This window comes from Leptonychotes weddellii, unplaced genomic scaffold (assembly GCF_054177405.1).
Source record: "Leptonychotes weddellii isolate Sample4059 unplaced genomic scaffold, ASM5417740v2 HiC_scaffold_3019, whole genome shotgun sequence".
NCBI lineage: Eukaryota > Metazoa > Chordata > Mammalia > Carnivora > Phocidae > Leptonychotes > Leptonychotes weddellii.
Window position 1 is genome coordinate 1 of NW_027897989.1, and position 12,938 is coordinate 12,938.

Genomic DNA, 12,938 nt, shown 5'->3' on the forward strand with positions numbered 1-12,938 from the left:
CGAAGGCAGTCGCTCAACCAACTGAGCCACCCAGGCGCCCAAGTCTGTTTCTTTTTTTGATTTGAAGAATTTCCAGTTTTGAAGTGGAGAATTTTCATTATTTACTCATATCTGCCATGTGTTTCATTTAAATTCCCTGGTTTATTATTAGGAATGTTTGACTTAATTGGCTTACTTTACAGGTTTTTTGTTTTGTTTTATTTTGCTTTAGATTTTATTTTTAAGTAATCTCTACACCCAACTTGGGGCTCTAACTTACAACCCCAAGATCAAGAGTTGCATGCTCTACTGACTGAGCCAGGTACCCCTAAAGGTTGTTGGGTTTTTTTTTGTTTTTTGTTTTTTGTTTTTTTTTTAAAGATTTTATTTATTTATTTGAGAGAGAGAGAAAGCATGAGGTGGGGAGGGTCAGAGGGAGAAGCAGACTCCTCGCTGAGCAAGGAGCCGGATGCGGGACCCGATCCCGGGACTCCAGGATCATGACCTGAGCCGAAGGCAGTCGCTTAACCAACTGAGCCACCCAGGCGCCCTGGTTTGTTTTTTTAATATGAACTAAAATAGAGTCCAACTGAAGCATTTGTTAGATTTTATATTTGTATTGTAGCTATTCCCTAACTAATTTTTATCATGATTCCCAGTATAAATATTTCTAATATATAAACAATATATGAGGCACAAAATTCAGTATGTTAAAATATAGCTTACATGTTCTGTTCTCAAAATGTCTCAAGTTGTGAGAGTTCATAAAATTCAAATCACAGACAAAGCAATCCCCACATTTTACTAATGATACTAATGAATATTTAGTTTGAGATTTAAAGGCACTTCAGTGACATTTTAATTCTTTTTTTTCATATTAAAAAATACCTTTTACTGAAATCATAACAAACTTGGTGGCCACAGGGTCAGTTGACATACATAAGATTAGCTGAGTGGAAAATAATCTACCCACAGTGCTTTTTCCCCTTTTTATTTTCATGCTTGGTTTGGGTATTTATATTTCTTGCTTGTTCGTCTTTCAATCAGGAATGCGCTTTGTACCGCATGCAAACACACATATGTGTACGTGTGCATAGGCAGAGCGTATGTGTATATGTAATATATGTAAAAACAGCGACTCTAGAAGAGCTTGACTGGTGTTTTCTTCCTTTGTTTGAAGAAGTGATTAGGAAATGGCTTTCTGGCTGCTACAATGGGAAAAGATCAGAAACTTGCTAAAACAAGCAATTAGAGAACACTAAATATTTTATAAGCTCAGTGTTTTTAAAATAGTTTGATTTTGGATGTAGTCATTAAGCAGCTCTCTGAGATAATTTCACTTTTACTTAGATAATTATAACAAGATAGGTAACATAATTATATTTTACAATTTAATTCTTATTGTTTCTAGGCCACAGACAATTAAAAGACCTTTAAGTCCTTTGGCTTCTGGTCAAGGTGAGTTATTTATTTGCACTGTTATATTATTTATCAGCCAGTGAACTTTGGTTAAAAGGAGGAGGAAGGCCGGATAAGAGTTGGCAAGAGCATTGGAGATCATATATTCCTGTTTCCATAGAAGTCATGCCTCACCCTTACAGAGAAAGTGGTGTTTAAAATATTTACACCTCAGTAAGGAGTATTTGTGTAATGAAGTTTATGGTGTTAGATTATCATAGGATGGAGATTAGGTTAAATATTTATTCTTCTGTGCATTTTTACATAATGTGTGTTTAGTTTTTTACTATTTTTCTTCAGTTTCTAGTTAAATGAATATCCAAAAAAACTGCCTCAAATCTTTCCCAGAACCTGAAATGATTGTACATATTGGGAGTCTGATTTCAAATTCACATGTCTTTATGCTTCATTAACATTTTTCATTTTCTCCTTCCATACAAGATCTTGCCCAAATGCTGCCTTTTCCACCTTCCCTGACTCTCCTAACTGGAAGTAACCCCTCTCTCCGCATAAAGTGATCTTATGTCACGTTTTGTGTCTCTTACCCCATTTCCACTGTCTGGCGTTATTTTACTATTACGTGTCTATTGATCTACCCTAGTACTTTGGGCATATGGGGAGTATTTATTGGTTTCATCTGTTAATAGAGAGCCTGACACATAACAGATGGAGTAGTTTGTTAAGTGAATGATTGATGAAAACTGCTCTCCTCATTTAATGGGCTTGACTACCGTTGGGAAGATCACTTGTTCCTTCAACAAATGATTACTCTCCGTTTACTATGTGCTAGGCACTGTGCAGAGGCAGAGGGGGTGTAAAATTGAAACTCAGAAACCCTGCCCAGTCTGTAATAGTCAGAATGGTTTGTTGAATAAACCAGTTCAGTGTATGATTTCAGACTTTTTGCTTAGGAAATCTATATCCCTGTTCCCGTAATACGTGCTTACTGATGAAATCTTTGATGTGCTTTTAGGAAATGTATAAGTTTTTCATTTTTTAAAATTTGAAAAGCTGCTGATCTCATACAGTCAATAAACATAAATTTCCTCCTGGAAAGCAGTGAGATTGCATCATTCCCTAAATGTTGGCAGACTAGTCTTTCCTAGATTAGAAATGAAAGAACATCTTTAAACAAGAGTTTGGATTTATATGACTCACATATAGTAACTCATTGGAAGCTATTGATTTAATATCAGATGAGTGCAAATTCCTAGGTAAGGGGTGATCCTCAGTATGAACTCACATTATGATCTGATTAACTACCCTCACTTATCATAAATATAAATGGGAACAATTTAAATGTTTATCATTAAGGAACTGGTTAAATGATTTATGGTATATTCATTGAGTAGAATATAGCCATTAGAAATATTGCTGAGAATTTGTATTCATTTAGGTCAGTAATGACCAGTAGCATATTGAAGAAAAGAAACAGGCATCAAACAGTATGTATATTTTTGTAAAAACATACTTAATATAATATCTAAATGTCTATATGTAAAGAAAAAGGACATTTACCAAAATGTAAATGGTATTTATCTAGGGCAGAGGGAGTTACGGCTAACATTTTTTATTTCGTCTATGTCTTTCTTAAAAAAAAACCATGTATTTGCAATGAACAGTGTTATTTTAATAATCAAACAATGATGGCACTAAATAAGCATGGGCAAAATGAAGACAGTTTTTTAGTAGTAAATGAGCAGCTGCTTACAAACTGCCGAACTGTGCATAATTTGAATCTTCACAAATAGTCTTTCAGAATATTCCTAAATAAGGTAAAATTTTACAGTGTCAGTCTGGAGGTTTCAAAGCAAGAACACAATTCTTTTTTTTTTAATGTTTTATTTATTTATTCATGAGAGTCAGAGAGAGAGAGAGAGAGGCAGAAGCAGAAGGAGAAGCAGGCTCCCCACCTAGCAGGGAGCCCGATGCGGGACTCGATCCAGGACCCTGGGATCATGACCTGAGCCGAAGGCAGACGCTTAACCATCTGAGCCACCCAGGCGCCCCAAGAACACAATTCTTTAGCAGAAACCATGTTATAGATTTAGGATAAATAAATGTGGAAAAAGGCGCTGCCAACCAAATAACCGTAAGTCCTTAAGGTACTGGAGAGTACTCTCAGATGATGGATTAGATTTTTCTCTCCCGTCAGCCCGTATTAAATCTTGTACGAGCTGAAACCACTCCTCACCCAGGCTCTTGGAGATGATGCCCTTGAAGCGAATCCGGCATAATTCCTATTTGCCACTAGATAGGGTTGTGTCACAAGTGTCTCCCTCAGATTTTGCTTTATACGGGTGAACTGATGGACTAAAACTACAAAGTCTTATTTTTTGTGGAAGTACAGCATTTTAAAGTGACATCTGGAAGGACTTTATAATAATCAACATTTTGTTTTGCTTTTCAGGGAAAAGTGAAGGTAAATATTTCTTTATCATATATATATGAATTTGCTGATACATTCAGATGTTTATTTGGCAAACTTTTCTTCCTACTTCTAAGAACTCCTGTTTATCTAAAATTCAGGAGTTGAAAGCACAGGTTAAGGGAACATGACTGTGCCTGGGATCAGGCAATAGCGACAACCTGCCTCAGCCTCTGATAATTCACTTGTGCATTTTACCCACTGCTTGCAGAAGCTAGGCATTCCGCCCCGCCCCGCCCAGCTTCTGTCAGGGAAAACCTCCTCTCCTTTATTCCTGGAGCAGACCTCTAGGATCTGCTGGGTCCATAGAGGAAGCTTCTAGGCATGGTCACATTGTTGCTCTACCTGCTTCCAAGGCTTGCGTTCGCTCTTGGGGGTAGTTACTGCCAACTATTTTAGTTGTAATGCTAAAATTTTCGAAGTATTTTAGGTTTACTTTGTCTTTGTGAGAATCTTTTTGCTTTCTGAGTGAAATTGGAGTGATTTTTCTTTTTGTTTTTTTAAGATTTTATTTATTTGAAAGAGAGAGAGTGTACAAGTGGGGGAGGAGGGGGCAGTGGGAGAGGGAGAAGCAGGCTTTCCGCTGAGCCTGATGTGGGGCTTGATCCCAGGACCCTGGGATCATGACCTGAGCCGAAGGCAGACACTTAACCGACTGAGCCACCCAGGCACCCCTAAAATGATTTTTCTTATTCTTAAGGCCATGTGTTTAACCATATGAAAAGACAAGGCAGTACTTAACTTTAGTCCAGCTAGATGAAATTGCTAAAATGTGAAGTATCCCTTTCCTCTCCTTCAAAATTTTGTCTTCTGAACATTTGTTTTACAAATTGCTTTTGTATTCTGTCTAAATAACAGAATACCAATGTCTGATAACATTGCTTTTTTATTATGCTTTATATTATTGTAACAATAATAGCTAAGTAAAATACTGAATCAGAACTGTACTATTTGGAAGAGAAATTCTTTAGCCTGAGATTATTCTTCCAAAGATGACTCATATTTTATTACTGTTAGTAGTCATCTATAATTTTCAGGGTTTTTTTTTCTGCTCTCCTCCCTATAATTTTCAGTTTTGAGAGATTTTATTCTACCTTGGGTATTCTTAGCTATTTTAGAGGATATTATTTCAGTTTTTCAATACTGTTTAAAGACCTCATCCTGTCTCTCATTGTCAGGGAAAATATTGTTAGCTTGTGGAGTCTATCTTTAGAGAAATAATCTTGTTATGAGTATATTTACAATTTTTCATTTTGGTCAGATTTGAAAGAATTATCCCTGACAGCTATCATATTAGGTGATTATCTAATTGGATCACAACCATGTAAAGTTGAGGATAGCTACTTCAGGAACAGAACTGAAAATTTCATTGGAAGACTAGGTCCCAAGTAGTATTACACTCCCATTCCCCCTGATTCATGGTCCCAAACTTGAAACAAAACAAAACAAAAACTCTGAAGGTTGTTTTTTTTTTTTTTTAGATTTATTTATTTGAGAGAGAAAGAAATAAATCTTAAAAAAAAAAAAAACCTTCAGAGAGAGAGAGTTTGTGTGTGCAGGGGGAAAGGGAGAGGGAAAAGGAGAAATAGTCTTAAAAGAGCAGACTCCACAATGAGCGTGGAGCCTGACACCGTGCTCAATCTCATGACCCTGAGATCAGACCTGAGCCGAAACCAAGAGTCGAACGCTTAACCAACGGCACCATCTAGGTGCCCCAACTCTGAAGGTTTTTATAAGGAGACAAATCACTTGTAATCCCACAACCTCAAAATAATTGATAATGGTAATGGCTAAGACTACATGCCAGTACTACTCTTCTAAGCAATTTACAAGTATGATTTCATTTAATCCTTCCAGCGTTCTTAGGAGATATTATTTTTATTTCCATTTTATAGACAAGAAAAATGAGTGCCAGAGAGGATTTGCAACTCAGCTAAATCATGTATGACTTGTAAGAAGCACAGTTGGAATTGAAATTAGTTTGTCTCCAAGGTTCATGCTCTCAGTTACTATCTCATACTGCTTCTCTGTTAACATTGTGATAAATTTTTTTTAAAGATCTTATTTATTTATTTGTCAGAGAGAGAGAGCACAGGCAGGGGGGAGAAGCAGGCAGAGGGAGAAGCAGACTTTCTGCTGAGCAGGGAGCCCGATGCAGGGCTCCATCTCAGGACCCTGGGATCATGACCTGAGCGGAACGCAGACACTTAACCGACTGAGCCACCCAGGTGTCCCAACATTTTGATAATTATGATTATTTACATATGTGTATTTTTATACTAGATATAGTTATAGTTTTGTATATTATTTTTCCCATGTATGCTTGCTTCCTTAGCCTATGTCTTGGCTCAGGCTGCTCTAACAAAATACCATAGACTGGGTGGCTTAAGTGAGACGTTTATTTTCTCACAGTTCTGGAGGCTGGGAAGTATAAGATCAAAATGTCGGCAGATTTGATTCTTCCTTAGTGCTCTCTTCCTGGCTTGCTGATGGCCAGCCTTTTCACTGTGTCCTCCGTGGCTGAGAAAGAGCTCTGGTCTTTGCCTATAAAGACACTAATCCCATCATGGCTACCCTACCCTCAGACCTCATCTAAACCTAATCACGTCCCAAAGGCCCCACCTCCAAATACCATCCCCTGGGGACTTAGAGCTTCAACATATGAATTTTATCCATAACATCCTAGATTTCTAGAAATGGGTTTACTGAATCAAAGGTTATGGACATTTTAGGCTCCTGATACGTATGACCAGATTGCATTTTGTCATTGAGAGGATGTGCGAATTTGTATCCCTTCCAATCAGTGTGCCTGCTAGTTACACCTGACCCTTGTCAGCATGAAGTATTGTAATATTTTTATCTTTATTGTTAAAAGTGGTATCTCTATGGTTGTAATCTGCATTTTTTATTACTAGTGAAATGGAGTAATTTTTATGTTCTTAACATTTGTGGTTTTTCCTTTGTGAATTCTCTACTTCTGTTATCTGCCCACTTTAAATGGGCACTTTAGCACTTTTATTCAGTTTATGAGTTTTTTATATATTTAGAATATTATCCCTTTGGGGCACCTGGCTGGCTCAGTTGACTTTGGCTCAAGTTATGATCTTGGGGTCTTGGGATTGAGCCCCTAGTCAGGCTCTGCATTCAGTGGGGAATCTGTTTCTCCCTCTCTTTCTCCTGCCCCTCCCCTTGCTCATGCTCTCTCTCTCTCTCAAATAAATAAAATCTTAAAAAAAAAAAAGAATATTATCCCTTTGTTGTATTTGTAACATACATTCAACCTACTTGGTTATTTGCCTTTTCCTTTCGCTCGTGAAGTTTTCTGACAAACAGGTATTTTAAGTTTTTAGATAGTCTAATTTATTGCATATTTTCTTTGTCATTCCTTTTATTACTTTTATGCTTGTTTAGTTCATTTTTAATATTACCATAAGCAACTTTAGTCAAAAGAACTGTATGTTCAATGTTTGCCATCTTTCGTAAATGTATACATAGAATCTTTACATAGTTATAAAAATTATTTCTATGCCTTTTCATATGTTATTTCAAATAAACATTTCATGTATTGGCATGGTCCACATTCTTATCATTTTAAATAGTATTATATTATTCTACCATGTTACCTAGTTATATAATATCCTATTGTGTTAACTTAGGCTTATTGTACATTTTGATTATTTCAGTTTTTAACAATTATATATAACATAATCATTGTACAAATTATTGACCCCTCCACCATTTGAGTTATTTCTTTAGAACATAATTCCTTTTTTTTTTTTTTTTTAAGATTTTATTTATTTATTTGAGAGAGAGCGAGCTGAGTGGGGAACCTGATCCTGGGCTCTATCCCACGACACTGGGATCAGGTCCTGAGCTGAAGGCAGACAGTTAACCGACTGAGCCACCCAGGCGCCCCTAGAACATAATTCTAAAAGCAGAATTACCAGGTCTAAGTATATGAACAGTGATCTTATTGGGTCATAGAATATAAGTGGTATTTAGTTTTTGTAACATTTCCTTGTATTGCTCCTTTGAAATATTGAATGCCATGAAATACCATGAGCGATATGCAAGTAATATACCACCAATTCTATTTTATAATTTTTTAAAAAGATTTTATTTATTTATTTGACAGAGAGAGAGATAGAGATAGAGAGAGAGAGAGCAGGAACACAAGCAGGGGGAGTGGGAGAGGGAGAAGCAGGCTTCCCGCTGAGCAGGGAGCCCGATGCAGGGCTCCATCCCAGGACCCTGGGATCATGACCTTAGCCGAAGGCAGATGCTTAACGACTGAGCCACCCAGGCGCCCCCTATTATGTAATTTTTATTTACTTTAAAAATTTAGAAAAGCATAGGGATGCCTGGGTGGCTCAGTTGGTTGGGCATCTGCCTTTGGCTCAGGTCATGATCCCAGGGTCCTGGGATCGAGCCCCGCATCGGGCTCCTTGCTTCTCCCTCTCCCTCTGCCTGCCTGCCGCTCCCCCTGCTTGTGTGCACGCTCTCTCTCTCTCTCTTTATAAATAAATAAAATATTTTAAAAAATTTTAGAAAAGCATATAATGAGTTCTTAATTTTCATAGAATCACTTGTTTTCAAGGCTAAGTAGTTTTCCTTGCATTGATTTATTATTTAAATTCTGTGTTCTGACCTCATATGAAACATTTTATCTGGGAAGTTATGAGATGGGGGCTACCTAAGGCAATACTGAAACTTTCTAGAGACTGAGCAAGAGAATGGTACTTAGTTGAATCCACACCAAGAACTCCTCTTCTCCCTTTGGATAAATTGCAAATAAAATTTGGACCTTTCATTTTTTATTTTTTTTAAGATTTTATTTATTTATTTGACAGAGAGAGCAAGAGAGCACAAGCTGGGGGAACAGTAGGAGGGTGAGGGAGAAGCAGGCTCCCCGTCAAGCAGGGAGCCCAATGCGGGGCTCGATCCCAGGACCCTGGGATCATGACCTAAGCCGAAGGCAGACGCTTAACCATCTGAGCCACCCAGGCACCCCTGGACGTTTCATTAATTTTTAAATCACTGTTTGGCACAGATTACTATTATATATTGAAAAACTTAACATTTTGTCATTTTTACAACTTTGTGACTTCTTTTTCTTTTAATTTCAGAGAATACTTTTTACAGTTGGCTAGAAGGTAATTGGAAACTTAAATTTAAATGTTAAAAATTTTTCTCATCTTTAAAGGCATATGAAATTATTTTTAAAATGGTACGTTTCACATATAAAATTTCAATTACCAAATTACTATTTTTAGGCCTCTGCGTAGAAAAAAGAGCATTCTACAGACTTATATCTGGCCTGCATGCAAGCATTAATGTGCATTTGAGTGCACGATATCTTCTACAAGGTATGTGACATTCACTTTTATTTATTTTACTATACTTAAAAAAAATACACACAAAAAAAAACAAAAAGAAAAAAAATATTTTACCATACTTATTTTCAGACATTCTTAAAATTTTTTGGTATTTACCTTAGTGGGACAAAGTTGACCCTATTGAATATTAGGCATTAAAAATTAATTCTTAAATGGTAGTAATCAGGAATGTAAGAACTGTAGAAATTACAGATTCTTTTAAGAAGCTGCTCAAAATTGTGCACATCTCTTTGGAAATACTCTTTTGTTGTGGGAGTTAAAATAGCTCCTAATGGTCCCGTTTGTTACTCATTAGATATTTTTACTGTATTAAAACCCTTTTATTTGTGTGCCAACTTCAGGCCTGGAGTTTAATGGGTAAAAGTATTTTCTGCTGCTCTTTATGCTTTAAAAATGCTGTTGCAAAACAAGACCATGTTTGATTTTCATCAGGAGCCTATTTCTTTTGGAATTTCAAGTATCTCTATGTCTCAGGAACAAAATACAGTAACTTGAATTTTAAATAGAGTTTCAGACTTATCAGTAATTTCAGGTCGTCATTTTTAAATTGTGTATTTTGGTTTTATAAATATGTTTATATTTAGAAATTTGATTTCTGTGAAGTCATACTTCTCAGTAAAACAGTGAATTTATTTTCCTCCTAAGGATGGGTTCTAGAAGATAAAATATTGATGTAGAACCATTAAAAGCTAAATTATGAAAAGCAGCTTTCATTGTTCTGTATTTTCAGATATACTTCTGTAGGCATAAGTAACCCAATGTAAGTAAACTGAAACTTTTAAAATTCAGATTTTAATATTTAATTCTTCTTTCTTCTCAGAAACTTGGTTGGAAAAGAAATGGGGACACAACATTACAGAATTTCAGCAGCGATTTGATGGAATTTTGACTGAAGGAGAGGGTCCAAGAAGGCTTAAGAACTTGTATTTTCTCTACTTAATAGAATTAAGGGCTTTATCTAAAGTGGTACCGTTCTTTGAGCGCCCAGATTTTCAACTCTTCACTGGAAATAAAGTTCACGATGCTGAAAAGAAAATGCTGCTTTTGGAAATACTTCATGAAATCAAGTAAATTCCATATTATGACTTGTACAACTTAAACATTAATAGGAGAGTGACAAGTGGTATCAAAGTTCAATTCTTAAAATACTCAGTTTAGAGAAAGGAAGAAGTTTTTCTAAAGATTTTATTTATTTATATTAGAGAGAGAGCACCAGCAGGGGGAAGGGGCAGAGGGTGAGGGAGAAGCAGACTCCCTGCTGAGCACAAAGACCCACATGGGGCTCAATCCCAGGACCCTGAGATTATGGCCTGAGCTGAAGTCAGATGCTTAACCGACTGAGCCACCCAGGTGGCCCAAGAAAGGAAAATTATTAAAAAATAATAATAATTAAAAGCTAATTTTGCTTATAGCTCTTTTGGAATTGAGTTTTGTTTTTGTTTTGACTTAGGTACTAAATGGCACAAGTGTTTAGTTTTCAGAGTCATTCTTGTAGTATTTGATACCTACATTATTTTCGTATGTGGTTGGACATACTGGGTTTGGGGCCAGACTTCTATTTTATGCAGTTGTTTTAGATTTGAGGATAAGACTTTGTTTTGGGGCAACAGAGTGTTGATTTTACTAGATTTTCTACTCTTTTTATTGTATTATTCATCACCAGCCAGCAAAATGTTATCTTAGCAGGACTTTAATATTTTATAATACCTGAAAATGAATCCTCTCTGTTTTAACACGTAGGTCATTTCCTTTGCATTTTGATGAGAATTCCTTTTTTGCTGGGGATAAGAAAGAAGCAAACAAACTGAAGGTAATTATTTCATTCTTTAAGTTTTAGATTCAAACTCTTACACAGGTGCGAATGTAAGCCCTGTTTTTATAGTTAACAATAAATCTTATTCTATATTAGGAAATTATAAGAAAAGCCAGAGTCATAATCATTCTTTTCCTCCAAAAAAGGAAGTGCAAAGGCAGGCCAACTTAAGATCTCGTTTGTGTTGTGTTCAAAGTAACAAAGCGTGTCACTCCACACTTTCCAGATGGCTTTCACATTGATGGTCTCATAACAAATAGAAGTTATAAATTAAAGGAAAGGGATCCAGAGCATGAATGGTAGTATTTGTCTTTTGCTGAGGAGAATTCTGAAGATGGTTTTGGATAAATTAAAGGGTCCTCTTTAGGGGGAGGGGGCCAAGGTTTGTCATTCATCTTACTCATTGGGAGTGAAAGGTATTTAGGGAGGCCAGCAGAAGAGAAGATGTGATGCCCTACAAAATGGGGATTGGTTTTTGTCTTGTCTCTTACTAGAGATATAAGCTCACACAAGACCATCTTTATGTATATTTGCATCAAAATTGTACAAATATAAAATATTACTAGGAAGACTTATTAAACACTGTGTGGAAAATATGATTCTTGTCATTAAAGGAAGGGACACCTCCTACCCTCAGTAGATTTCTAGTCTATTTGGGGACTCAAGTAAAATTGTATTACTGTTCTCTGTTACAAAGCTATAAGTAAGTAAAGGCAGGCAGCTCTCAAGAGCACTGGGCTTGATCTGATTTCTTCAGAGTATTTATGACAATATTCCTCTGTTTTGTATTCTTTGTTTCTTTCTGTAAGGAAAGAACCTGATTTTATGCAGTTTGCAAACAATACTTCTTGCACCGATTTTTTTTGCTGTTAAATAATAGTTATTTTTGATTTCCCATCTACCTCCTACGGAAAGCATTCTTGCTAGAAATACATACTTCAGTGCTTATATAACCTCCCAGGCAGCTTCCAGGAACTGGGAAGTGAGGGGAAGATAGTGTAATAAGGCTTTTTTTTTTTCCTACTATTTTCACTCTCTTCCTTATTTTTAGTACACTTGCTGGTTTTTTGGAAAGTGTTTTGGCATCAACTCTTTATATTGTGCAGATTAAAAATATTGCTCATAATGTTTTAATTTTATCAAAACTCTGAAATACTCACCTTTGATGTCCTATTGAGTTTAACAGATAATTTTTCTGAATTCTTTTATAATAAAGAAGTAAAACTTGTTAATATCAGAGATTTACTTTCTTAAGAAAAAGTAGTTTATGGTGAACATCATGGATTTGAACAGTAACATGAGTTTTATTTTATTTTTAAGTATTTTTAAATTTTATTTTTATTTTTATTTATTTTAAGTAATCACTGCACCCAAGGTGGGGCTCAAACTCATGACCATGAGATCAAGAGTCACATGCTCTTCTGACCAAGCCAGCCAGGTGCCCGAGTTATATTTTTATTTTACCTTTTTTTAAATTTTATTTTATTAATGTTATGTTAATCATCATACATTACATCATTAGTTTTTGATGTAGTGTTCCATGATTCATTGTTTGCGTATGACATCCAGTGCTCCATTCAATACGTGCCCTCTTTAATACCCATCACCGGGCTAACCTATCCCCCCAGCCCCCTCGCCTCTAGAACCCTCAGTTTGTTTCTCAGAGTCCATAGTCTCTCATGGTTCATCTCCCCCTCCGATTTCCCCCCCTTCATTTATCCCACCCTACTATCTTTCTTTTTCTTTTTTAATATATAATGTATTTGTTTCAGAGGTACAGGTCTGTGATTCAACAGTCTTACACAATTCACAATGCTCACCATAGCACATACCCTCCCCAATGTCTATCACCCAGCCACCCCAT

At 36.1% G+C, this 12,938-nt stretch overlaps 1 long non-coding RNA gene across 2 annotated transcripts; it reads left to right on the top strand.

The window, feature by feature from the left end:
• The first annotated feature begins 1,096 nt into the window (after positions 1–1,096).
• On the top strand, positions 1,097–11,096 carry LOC115938923 (uncharacterized). Of its 2 annotated transcripts, none has more exons than XR_014142181.1 (5): positions 1,097–1,437; positions 8,992–9,018; positions 9,139–9,231; positions 10,082–10,328; positions 11,002–11,096. It is a non-coding gene; the product is annotated as an uncharacterized LOC115938923 (long non-coding RNA). The 2 variants fall into 2 exon arrangements; XR_014142180.1 differs by lacking the exon at positions 1,097–1,437 and adding an exon at positions 3,324–3,859.
• Positions 11,097–12,938: the final 1,842 nt, after the last annotated feature.